The sequence below is a fragment of the Triticum dicoccoides genome, chromosome 5A (genome assembly GCF_002162155.2).
Source record: "Triticum dicoccoides isolate Atlit2015 ecotype Zavitan chromosome 5A, WEW_v2.0, whole genome shotgun sequence".
NCBI lineage: Eukaryota > Viridiplantae > Streptophyta > Magnoliopsida > Poales > Poaceae > Triticum > Triticum dicoccoides.
Window position 1 is genome coordinate 303,462,177 of NC_041388.1, and position 12,706 is coordinate 303,474,882.

A 12,706-nucleotide genomic window follows, 5' to 3' on the forward strand; every position below is an offset into this window, starting at 1 on the left:
AAAAAATACTGGCGAAAGAATCAAGGCCAGGGGCCACACCCTGTCCACGAGGGTGGGAGGCGCGCCTACCCCCCTAGGCGCGCCCCCTGCCTCATGGGTCCCCTAGTGCTCCACCAACCTCAACTCCAACTCTATATATTCACGTTCGGGGAGAAAAAAATCAGAGAGAAGGATTCATCGCGTTTTATGATACGTAGCCGCTGCCAAGCCCTAATCTCTCTCGGGAGGGCTCATCCGGAGTCCGTTCGAGGCTCCGGAGAGGGGAATCCGTCGCCATCGTCATCATCAACCTTCCTCCGTCACCAATTCCATGATGCTCACCACCGTGCTTGAGTAATTCCATCGTAGGCTTGCTGGACGGTGATGGGTTGGATGAGATTTATCATGTAATCGAGTTAGTTATGTTCTGAGATTGATGTTGCTATGACTTTTCTATGCTTAATGTTTGTCACTAGGGCCCGAGTGCCATGATTCAGATCTGAACCTATTATGTTTCCATGAATATATGTGAGTTCTTGATCCTATTTTGCAAGTCTATAGTCACCTATTATGTGTTATGATCCGTTAACCCCGAAGTGACAATAATTGGGATACTTACCGGTGATGACCGTAGTTTGAGGAGTTCATGTATTCACTAAGTGTTAATGCTTTGGTCCGGTACTCTATTAAAAGGAGGCTTTAATATCCCTTAGTTTCCAGTAGGACCCTGCTGCCACGGGAGGGTAGGACAAAAGATGTCATGCAAGTTCTTTCCATAAGCACGTATGACTATATTCGGAATACATGCCTACATTACATTGATGAACTGGAGCTAGTTCCATGTCACCCTATGTTGTAACCGTTGCATGAGGAATCGCATCCGACATAATTATCCATCACTGATCCATTGCCTACGAGCTTTTCACTTATTGATCCTTGCTTCGTTACTTTTCCGTTGCCAGTGTTGCAATCACTACAAAACTGATACCGTCACTTTTGCGACCGTTACCGCTACTATCATATTACTTTGCTACTAAACACTTTGCTGCAGATATTATGTTTCTAGGTGTGGTTGAATTGACAACTCAGCTGCAAATACTTGAGAATATTCTTTGGCTCCCCTTGTGTTCAATCAACAAATTTGGGTTGAATACTCTACCCTCAAAAATTGTTGTGATCCCCTATACTTGTGGGTTATCAACTGGGCATCCCGGTTACCGGCCATTTTCTCCTGAATGAGGAGCGGAGTCCACTCCTCTTGAGAATAAACCGCCTAGCATGGAAGATATAGACAGCCCTAGTTGATACATGAGCTATTCGAGCATACAAAACAGAATTTCATTTGAAGGTTTAGAGTTTGGCACATACAAATTTACTTGGAACGGCAGGTAGATACCACATATAGGAAGGTATGGTGGACTCATATGGAATAACTTTTGGGGTTTATGGAAGTGGATGCACAAGCAGTATTCCTGCTTAGTACAAGTGAAGGCTAAAAAGAGACTGGGAAGCGACCAACTAGAGAGCGACAACAGTCATGAACATGCATTAAAATTAATCAACACTGAATGCAAGCATGAGTAGGATATAATTCACCATGAACATAAATATCGTGGAGGCTATGTTGATTTTGTTTCAACTAAACATGTGCCAAGTCAAGCCACTCGAATCATTCAAAGGAGGATACCACCCTATCATACCACATCACACCCATTTTAATAGCATGCTGGCACGCAAGGTAAACCATTATAAACTCCTAGGAAATTAAGCATGGCATGAGAAACTATAATCTCTAACTGTCATTGCAAACATGTTTCATTCATAATAGGCTGAATCAGGAACGATGAACTAATCATATTTACAAAAATAAGATAGGTTGAGTTCATACCAGCTTTTCTCATCTCACTTAGTTCATCATAAATCGCCATTATTGTCTTTCACTTGCACGGCCGAACAGTGTGGATAATAATAATAGTGCACGTGCATTGGACTAAGCTGGAATCGGCAAGCATTTAATACACAGGAGAAGCCAAGGTAATACGGGCTCTTTGCTAGATCAACAATAATGCATATGAGAGCCACTCAACATTTTCATCATGGTCTTCTCCTCTCGACCCCCAAGGAAAAGAAAAGAAAAGAAAAGAAAAGAAAAGAAAAGAAAAGAAAAGAAGCAAAACTATTTACACGGGAAAGCTCCCAACAAGCAAAAGAAGAACAAGAAATCTTTTTGGGTTTACTTTTTAATTACTACTACTATAGGCATGGAAAGTAAACTAGCTAAAAGCTACAACTAATTTTTTTGTTTTTTCTTAAGGTTTTTCAAACACACAAGAAGAATGCTTAAAACAGAAAATAAACTAGCATGGATAATACAATGAAAAAGTATGAGTACCGACAACTGGCATGAGTGTGTGAACATGAATGTAATGTCGGTGAGAAATACGTACTCCCGCAAGCTTAGGCTTTTGGCCTAAGCTGGTTTATGGCCACGGCTCAAATCTGCCCTCTCCGGTGTACGGAGGAGTATCCTCTGGGTGCCACTGGTTGGCGATCTCCTCTGGATTCCACTGATAAACAGACTGGCGATAAGGGTCAAGGGGTGGCTCCGGCTCAGGCTCTGGAGCTGGTGTCACGCTCAAGTATGCATAAATGGCCTCTGGCAAAATGAGGTACGTGCCTGAAAATATGATAAACAAAGAGGGAGAAGGCAAGGTAATAATCTCACAGTAATTTTTATCAAATATCAATCTATATTTAAGCATCTTCTTTTTATGATTAACAATAAAATCATGTGCTACCATACTCTTCTAATCTAGAAAAATAGGAGGCAGCAACTTTTCTTCTTTCTCATAATGCCTAATAGGTATGTTAAAGTGTGCAGCAAGGCGCGAAGCAAAGATGCCTCCAAAGATGGGACCCTTCATACGGTTCAGATTTAACCGTTTAGCAACAATAGCGCCTAAACTGAAAGTAGCATCATGAAACAAGGAATGGCGCAAAATAACAATATCAGGGGCGCTAAGGTTTCCACTGTTCCCATGACCAATCAAGCATCTACTAGCAAATATTGCAAAGTAACGTAGAACAGGAAAATGTATGCTAGTAATTCTTGCACCGGAAACTTTCCTCGTTTCCCCTACAGCAATCATATCAATAAACCCTTCCACATCATTACGATGTGGTTCCTTTATGCTGCCCTCAAAGGGCAACTTGCAAATCGCACAAAAGTCATAAAGTGACATCTCCTTATACTCATCATACAAATAAAAATCCACAGAAGGTGGCGACCTCCTAGCATGGAAATGAAAATTTTGCACAAAAAAATTAGTGAGTAGGAGATATTGTTCGAGCTGGTCATGGAGGAAGTCGGTGAGGCCTGCATTCTCAGCCAAATAATAAAAGTCTTCATAAATCCCGGTTGCTCTCAAGAACTCATCACAAGGCCATTCGCACGGCCAAACCTCCGTAGTGCGAGGGAGATTATATTTGGGCTTCTTATTCTCTTCACTTTGCTTATCCTTCGAGCTTCGGCTCGAAGAGCCCCTCAAAAATCTCTTCATCATTTTCTTTCTCTGAAAAATTTCTGAAATTTTAGTGACCTAAAACAAAAGTGAACCGAACTCAACAAGATTGATAGCAACTACTCCTACAAGTGCCTAGAGACCATATCATGCATTAAAACTACATGGGACCAAAGAAATTTGACATGCAAGCTCAAGAACAGAGTCACCTAAGCAGCAAAAAATTGCAATAAATAAAGCACTAGAACAAAAACTAATTGGACCATTGGAGGAGTCACATACCAAAGAACAATCCCCCAAAGCAGTTTTATGAATGGAGCTTTGAGCAAGGAGATCGAAAATGGCAGCAAAACAAGCTAGAACACGAGTTTGAGCTGGTGGAGGATTTTTTTCTAGAGGAAGACGAAGTGTGTGGGTGCAAGAATAAGTGGAGGGGGCCCACATGGGGTCCATGAGGCAGGGGCGCGCCTTGCACCCTCATGGCCAGGTGGTTGCCCCCTCTGGTGTGTTCTCAGTGCCAAATATTCTTAAATATTCTACAAAAAATCATATTTCATTTTTAGGACATTTGGAGAACTTTTATTGATATCCATGTTCTAGAGCCATGAGTTGGTTGCGAGATCTTATGGGTTTCACCTCTAGCCTACCCCAACTTGTTTGGGACTAAAGGCTTTGTTGTTGTTGTTGTTGTTGTTGTTTGGAGAACTTTTATTTTCAGGGTATTTTTTATTGCAAGGATAATTCAGAAAACAAATAGGAAATACTATTTTTGCTTTATTAAATCAAAATAATAGAAACTAAAAGGAGAGTATAGAGAGTTGTGTTTTCTAACTTCATCCATCTCATGCTCATCAAAAGGAATCCACTAACAAGGTTGATCAAGTCTTGTTAACAAACTCATTCTGAATCGCATGAAACCGGACAATTTTTGAATAACACTAGGTTACCTCAACGGGGCTATGCACATCCCCAACAATAATAATATCATATTTCTTCTTGACAGTAGGAAGAGGAAATTCAAAACCTCCAATAGTAATTGTTGAAGTTTTTCCAATAGAATTGATACTGTGGACTTGAGGTTGTTTCCTTGGAAAGTGTACCATATGCTCATTACCATTAACATGAAAAGTGACATTTCCTTTGTTGCAATCAATAATAGCCCCTACGATATTCAAAAAGGGTCTACCAAGAATAAGACATACTATCGTCCTCGGGAATATCAAGGATAACAAAGTCCATTAAAATAGTAACGTTTGCAACCACAACAGGCACATCCTCACAAATACCGACAGGTATAGCAGTTGCTTTATTAGCCATTTGCAAAGATATTTCAGTAGGTGTCAACTTATTCAAATCAAGTCTACGATATAAAGAGAGACGCATAACACTAACACCGGCTCCAAGATCACATAAAGCAGTTTTAACATAGTTTCTTTTAATGGAGCATGGTATAGTTGGTACTCCTGGATCTCCCAGTTTCTTTGGTATTCCACCTTTGAAAGTATAATTGGCAAGCATGGTGGAAATTTCAGCTTCTGGTATCTTTCTTTTATTAGTGACAATATCTTTCATATACTTAGCATAAGGATTCATTTTAAGCATATCAGTCAAACGCATACGCAAAAAGATAGGTCTAATCATTTCAGCAAAGCGCTCAAAATCCTCATCATCGTTTTTCTTGGATGGTTTAGGAGGAAAAGGCATGGGTTTCAACCCCCCTTCAGCAACGCATCGATGCGTTGTTGTATGTCTATATAACCGTTGCTAGGGTCTATACCAACGGATTAATATTCATTGCCATTGGTGGCGTTGCAAAGGTCTACAACAACATATACACATGCGTTGGTAAACGATGTGAATAAGCGTTGCAAGATAGCAACGTATTTAGTAGGAGCTTAACAATAGTTCATATTTGTTGCTGCCACGCAACACAAAAGGATATTCAAATGGATATAACATGTATTTTATATATAGCCATTGATAATGATAAGGTCGATGGGGATAGTACATAGGAGGCACTATATATGAGAAAGGTCTAATATATAATTTCCTCTGTTGCATTACAAACAACATGATCCAAAGATTATAGTACTATCCCAATTCTGGATCTTTCAATCATTTTCTCAACTATTCGAAATTAGAATTTTTGAAACATTGACACTGGAAATGATATCCTAAAATATAACATAAGACTATCCAACAGCAACACCATTCTCGACCTTGCAATCAGATGATAAGACTATATAGCAGCACCACCATTCTCGACCTTGCAGTCACATGATAAAACTATCCAGCAACAACACCATTCTCAACCTTGCAATCAGGTGATAAGACTATCCAGTAGCACCATTCTGGACCTTGCAATCAACGTCTAAGCCATGCATCGTCAAAATATCTTATGAATCTACAAAAATAAAGAAATGAGATCAGTAACTTATGGTAGAAAAAAAGGTTAATAGAGCAGCAAAATTTAGAAGAACAACAATCTAAGGTTGAAGGCCATGCAATAATTAATCCGGCTGCATGGCCAATAATTTTTAACATTTTTAGTGGTCGTGTCAATGGGTCAGATTTTGCTAATGTAGCACCAACTCTACATGTACATCTCTACGGAAGAAAAACAACAAGTCATTAGTTTCTTAACCATAGAAAAACTACATATCTAATTGATATAGAATAAACTTATGTGACTAGTTGGCGATAGCATGAGTGAATATGGTGTGATATATTCGCAAAACCCAGACTAGTTAGATTTGGAAAGTATCACACATCTGTAGCTGTAAGTAGATATTAGCGTACTAAACTAACTCACCTCATTCCATAATTAAGTTTCATCATGTCGATAGAAATAGTGTTTTATAGGAAGCAAGGGAATGTAATTTACACACACAGTATGTGATGAACTGGTTTGCCTGATCTAGTTGTAACGAGTCATATCTCGTAGAAGCAGCATGCAAGAAAAGTGTTATTTTTGTGCAAATTAGGTGGGGGGGAAAGATAGGTATATGGTAGATAAGAAATAATATTCAGGATGGCAATTAGTAGTCCAATTTCCCTTTGTAGTGATAGAACTACAGTTACAAATTACATCATAAAAATTCCTATCTGGCACTAGTGATCTTCCATGTTTAAGTGCCAAGAATATTGACATGGAACTAGTGGTGGTGCTAGGATTTACAAGTTGTGATTTCAAAGCTATATATTCTAATTATACATTCACGTACTACACTTAAATGTAGTAAAATACAAGCGGCAAACCTGAACCATGTGTTGTCGTTTGACATCAGTCACCACGTAATGTCATCACTACCTGAAACAATTCAGTTTCTATAGCCCGAAGTTACAACATATGTATTGGTAATTTAGAAGACCACAAAACAATATTTTGAATGTATGTATACTGACATTAAATTTTCTCCATAGAGAAACTATGATCTCCATAAGCCAGTACCATGGTTAGAATGGAGAAGTCAACAGAAAATCATTACTCACACAAAGTCTCTAGACCAAATGTTACTCTGAATTTGAACTCTCTCAAGACAATCCATAATACTGAGAAATTGATGCATTTTGGTATTGCCAACATATTTAATTAATAGATAAACTTTGTCAAGTGAGATGGTTCAGTGTTTGTAGTAAAAGATCACTATCAAAATTGGAAGCTACTTTTTCAACAGTGATTAGTTTTTTCAACGAAAAATTGCTGGAAACTTAAATACTGCATAGTCAGTTCCATACATGTACATGCATCTAAGTTTTCCTACTTGACTAAACAACTATACTAATACAAAATTAATAGCTGCAACTACAACTAGTAATATCCGTATAACTTATAGCTGCTGCATATTGCATTGTATTGTAGGAATATGGCTAAGACCCTATCGAGAAGTATAAATCAATAGAGATACGAGAAACACAAACCCATAGAGAGTCGCAAAAAACTACAGTAAATGCCAACCACTAATCATTGATGTGTTAATGTGGCATTAGAAATATGAATGGACATATCATCCTAGGTGACTGAGCTATGGTATTGGATTGGACGGGATGGGGCAGATGGCTTAGCTGACCGTACTGCACTACAAACCATCACTGTGGAGCGTCTGCACCACTTTTGTACATCTCGCAGTCGTCTTGCCACCGTTGTGCATATGGGAGTCGTCGCTCCGCTGCTGTGCATTTGGGAACTGCAACCAAACCTCCGATTTTTTGGCCCATCGAGTAGCCCCCTGCCCCTACGCTATTGACATCTGATCCAAATTCCTATCAAACAAGAGGTAAACAAAGTGGTATTTATCTAAATAAATCAAGACAACTAGTAACAAACAGCACATGGAGATCTAGATAGGAAACTGAGAGAAGCAAGCCTGACTTTGCACCATCCAGGTTCAGCCAAAGTAATAACAACCTGCACATTGAGATCTAGATAGGATCATAGGAGTACAAAGGAGAAGCTATATTTTGGCTGAACCTAGATGGTGCAAAGAAAGGAACAACTCAAATGAAGTCCTGGAAATCTCACCAGGCATTCCGAACATGACACCAACCAAACTACATGACCATGGACATTTCTGGCAGTACTGAATTCTTATTGACTTCTCATAACTGAACTATGATTAGCTGAAAAAGGAAGAAAAATCTGCGTAAACTAAAGAAGCATATACCATCTTGCAGAGCCACTTACTTTGCTTAGCATTCTTATAGCAGAGTAGATGCTACCTCCCGGTGCAGCGAGGCATAACCTTCCCCATCCCTGCCGCATCTCTGACACCTTCATGCACACACTAGAGAAGGAATTAAGAACTCCCAAGGCAACAAAGTGAAATAGAAAACCCAAAAGAAGGGGAGAAGAAACCTTGTGCGTCTTCCTCTTGTAGTCGTTCCCTGTGGTGACTATCGAAATGGAGCGCGGGGAGCGGGGCTTCCAGGAAGAGCGCGATGGTGCCGGCGGTGGACACGGCCAGCGGCACCGTGACAGTTTCTTGTCCAGCCGTGATCTACATACCGTGGGAGGGAACCCTCATGCCCAAGGACCAAGTTGGGAAACCTAGATGTGCGCCAAGCCAACGGCGGCGCAGGGAAATCAGGTGAGAACGATGGAGGATTTGTGGCGGCGGCGGTGGATCAGGTGAGATCGATTGAGGATTTGTGGTGGCGGCCCGTAGTGAGATATTTTTTTAGGGAGGTCTGCAAGGAGATAAAGTTGTGTCGCCCCCCTTTTCCACATGTTTGGCCGTGTGATGTGGAGAACTGTAGATAATCAAGGAAGAAGTGAGTAGAGGGAGGAAGTTAACTATTCGTGGGGAGGTGGGGACGTTGAGTCCACGGCCTGCCAACGCATATGCCAGCTCCGTTGCTAAATATGTGTTGGTGTAGGGGGGTTTCTCTTGTAGTGACCATGGTTCTCTTTCTTTACCGTGCTTCCTAGCAACGAAGTCTGTCTTATCATAACGTTGATTCTTTGATTGTGGGTTATCAAGATCAATAGCAGGTTCAATCTCTGCATCATTGTTCTTCCTAGGTTGAGCATCAACATGAACATCATCATTAACATTATCACTAGGTTCATGTTCATTACCAGATTGTGTTTCAGCATCAGAAATAAAAATATCATTGGGATTCTCAGGTGTGTCAACAACAGGTTCACTAGAAGCATGCAAAGTCCTGTCATTTTTCTTTTTATTCTTCTTAGAAGAACTAGGTGCATCAACACTAGTTCTCTGAGAATCTTGATCATTCTCTTAGGGTGGCCCTCAGGATACAAAGGTTCCTGAGCCATTTTACCCCCTCTAGTCACAACTCTAACAGCATTATTATTTTTCTTATTGTTTAATTCATTGAGCAAATCATTCCGAGCCTTAAGTACTTGTTCTACTTGAGTGGTAACCATAGAAGCATGTTTACTAATAAGTTTAAGTTCACCTTTAACTCTAGACATATAATCACTCAAGTGTTCAATCATATAAGCATTACGTTTCAATTGTCTACCAACATAAGCATTGAAGTTTTCTTGTTTAACAATAAAGTTATCAAACTCATCTAAGCATTGGCTAGCAGACTTATAACAAGGAATATCACCTTCATCAAATCTATAGAGAGAATTTACCTTTACTACCTGTGTCGGGTTATCAAGACCATGTATTTCTTCAATAGGTTGTAAATTCTTAACATCTTCAGCTTTAATACCATTTTCTTTCATAGATTTCTTTGCCTCTTGCATATCTTTAGGACTGAGAAATATAATACCCCTTTTCTTCAGAGTTGGCTTAGGAGTTGGTTCAGGAAGGGTCCAGTCATTTTCATTACTCAACATATTATTCAATAGCAATTCAGCTCGATCAACAGTTCTTTCCCTGAAAACACAACCAGCACAACTATCCAGGTGGTCTCTGGAAGCATCAGTTAGTCCATTATAAAAGATATCAAGAATTTCATTTTTCTTGAGAGGATGATCGGGCAAAGCATTAAGTGATCGAAGAAGCCTCCCCCAAGCTTGTGGGAGACTCACTTCTTCAATTTGCACAAAATTATATATTTCCCTTAAGGCAGCTTGTTTCTTATGAGCGGGGAAATATTTAGCAGAGAAGTAATATATCATATCCTGGGGACTACACACACAACCAGGATCAAGAGAATTAAACCATGTTCTAGCATCACCCTTTAATGAGAACGGAAATAACTTAAGGATAATGTAATAGCGGGTTTTCTCATCATTAGTGAACGGGGTGGCTATAACATTTAACTTAGTAAGATGTGCCACAACAGTTTCAGATTCATAGCCATAAAAAGGATCAGCTTCAACCAAAGTAATTAACTCAGGACCGACAGAGAAATCATAATCCTTATCAGAAATGCAGATAGGTGAAGTAGCAAAAGCAGGGTCATATTTCATTCTGGCATTCAAAGATTTTTCTTTAAGCTTAGCTAATAATTTCTTAAGATCAGATCTATCATTGCAACCTAAAAAGTATCTACCATTTTCTTCATCCATAACATAACCCTCAGGCACAACAGGCAATTCATATCTAGGGGGAGAATCTTCATCATCACTTTCATCAATATTATCAGTTTCAATAATTTCATTCTCTCTAACCCTAGCAAGTTGTTCCTCAAGAAATTCACCTAGTGGCACATTATTATCAAGCATAGAAGTAGTTTCATCATAAGTATCATGCAAAGCAGAAGTGGCATCATCAATAACATGCGACATATCAGAATGAATAGCAGGAGTAGGTGTCGCAAGTTTACTCAAAACAGAAGGTGAATCAACTGCAGAGGTAGATGGCAGTTCATTACCTCCCCTCGTAGTTGAGGGAAAAATCTTAGTTCTTTCATCTTTCAAGTTCCTCAGAGTGATCAGCAGATATAAATCCCAAGTGACTCAAAGAATAGAGCTATGCTCCCCAGCAACAGCGCCATAAAATAGTCTTGATAACCCACAAGTATAAGGGATCGCAACAGTTTTCGAGGGTAGAGTATTCAACCAAAATTCATTGATTTGACACAAGGGGAGCCAAACAATATTCTCAAGTATTAACAGTTTAGTTGTCAAATCAACCGCACCTGGAAAACTTAATATCTACAGCAAATTATTTAGTACCAAAGTAGTATGGAAGTAACGGTAATTGTGGCAAAAGTAAGAGTAGCAGTTTTGTAGTAATTGTAATAGTGGCAACGGAAAAGTAACTAAGCAAAGATCAATATATGAAAAGCTCGTAGGCAATGGATCAGTGATTGATAATTATGTTGGGTGTGATTCCTCATGCAATAGTTATAACTTAGGGTGACACAGAACTAGCTCCAGTTCATCAATGTAATGTAGCCATGTATTCCGAATATAGTCATACGTGCTTATGAAAAAAACTTGCATAACATCTTTTGTCCTACCCTCCCGTGGCAGCGGGGTCCTATTGGAAACTAAGGGATATTAAGGCCTCCTTTTAATAGAGTACCAGAACAAAGCATTAACACTTAGTGAATACATGAACTCCTCAACCTACGGTCATCACTGGTAAGTATCCCGATTATTGTCACTTCGGGGTTAATGGATCATAACACATAATAGGTGACTATATACTTGCAAGATAGGATCAAGAACTCACATATATTCATGAAAACATAATAGGTTCAGATCTGAAATCATGGCACGCGGGCCCTAGTGACAAGCATTAAGCATAGCAAAGTCATAGCAACATCAATCTCAGAACATAATGGATACTAGGGATCAAACCCTAACAAAACTAACTCGATTACATGATAAATTGCATCCAACCCATCACCGTCCAGCAAGCCTACAATGGAATTACTCACACACGGCAGTGAGCATCATGAAATTGGTGATGGAGGAAGGTTGATGATGACGATGGCGACAGATTCCCCTCTCCGAAGCCCCGAACGGACTCCAGATCAGCCCTCCCGAGAGAGATTAGGGCTTGGCGGCGGCTCCGTATCATAAAACGCGATGAATCCTTCTCTCTGATTTTTTTCTCCCCGAACGTGAATATATAGAGTTGGAGTTGAGGTCGGTGGAGCACCAGGAGGCCCATGAGGCAGGGGGTGCGCCCCCACCCTCGTGGACAGGGTGTGGGCCCCTTGGCCTTGATTCTTTCGCCAGTATTTTTTATATATTCCAAAAATATTCTCTGTTGATTTTCAAGTCATTCCGAGAACTTTTATTTCTGCACAAAAATAACACCATGGCAATTCTGCTGAAAATAGCGTCAGTCCAGGTTAGTTCCATTCAAATCATGCAAGTTAGAGTCCAAAACAAGGGCAAAAGTGTTTGGAAAAGTAGATACGGTGGAGACGTATCAAGGTACAAGCAAGTCCCCAATCTATGCACCTAAACAAACAATCAAACACTTGCACCCAACGCGATAAAGTTGTCAATCCCTTCATGGTCAATTGGAAAGGCGAGATCTGATAGAGATAGATAAAACTAAACAAAAGATAACTAAATATTTTGGTTTTTTGGTTCATAGATATGAAAATAAAAGATTGAAAACTAGTAGATCAGAAACAAATATGATAGAAAATAGACCCGGGTGAGGTAGTCCTGGATTAAGGGGTCCTCAGGTGTACAGCCCGTGTGTTATGGGCCAGACTGATGGGCTGTGAAGATACAAAGTAGAAGGCCTTCCCCCGTGTCTGGATGGGACTCTGCTTTGCGTGGATGGCAAGATTGGTGTCCGGATGTATAGATTCCT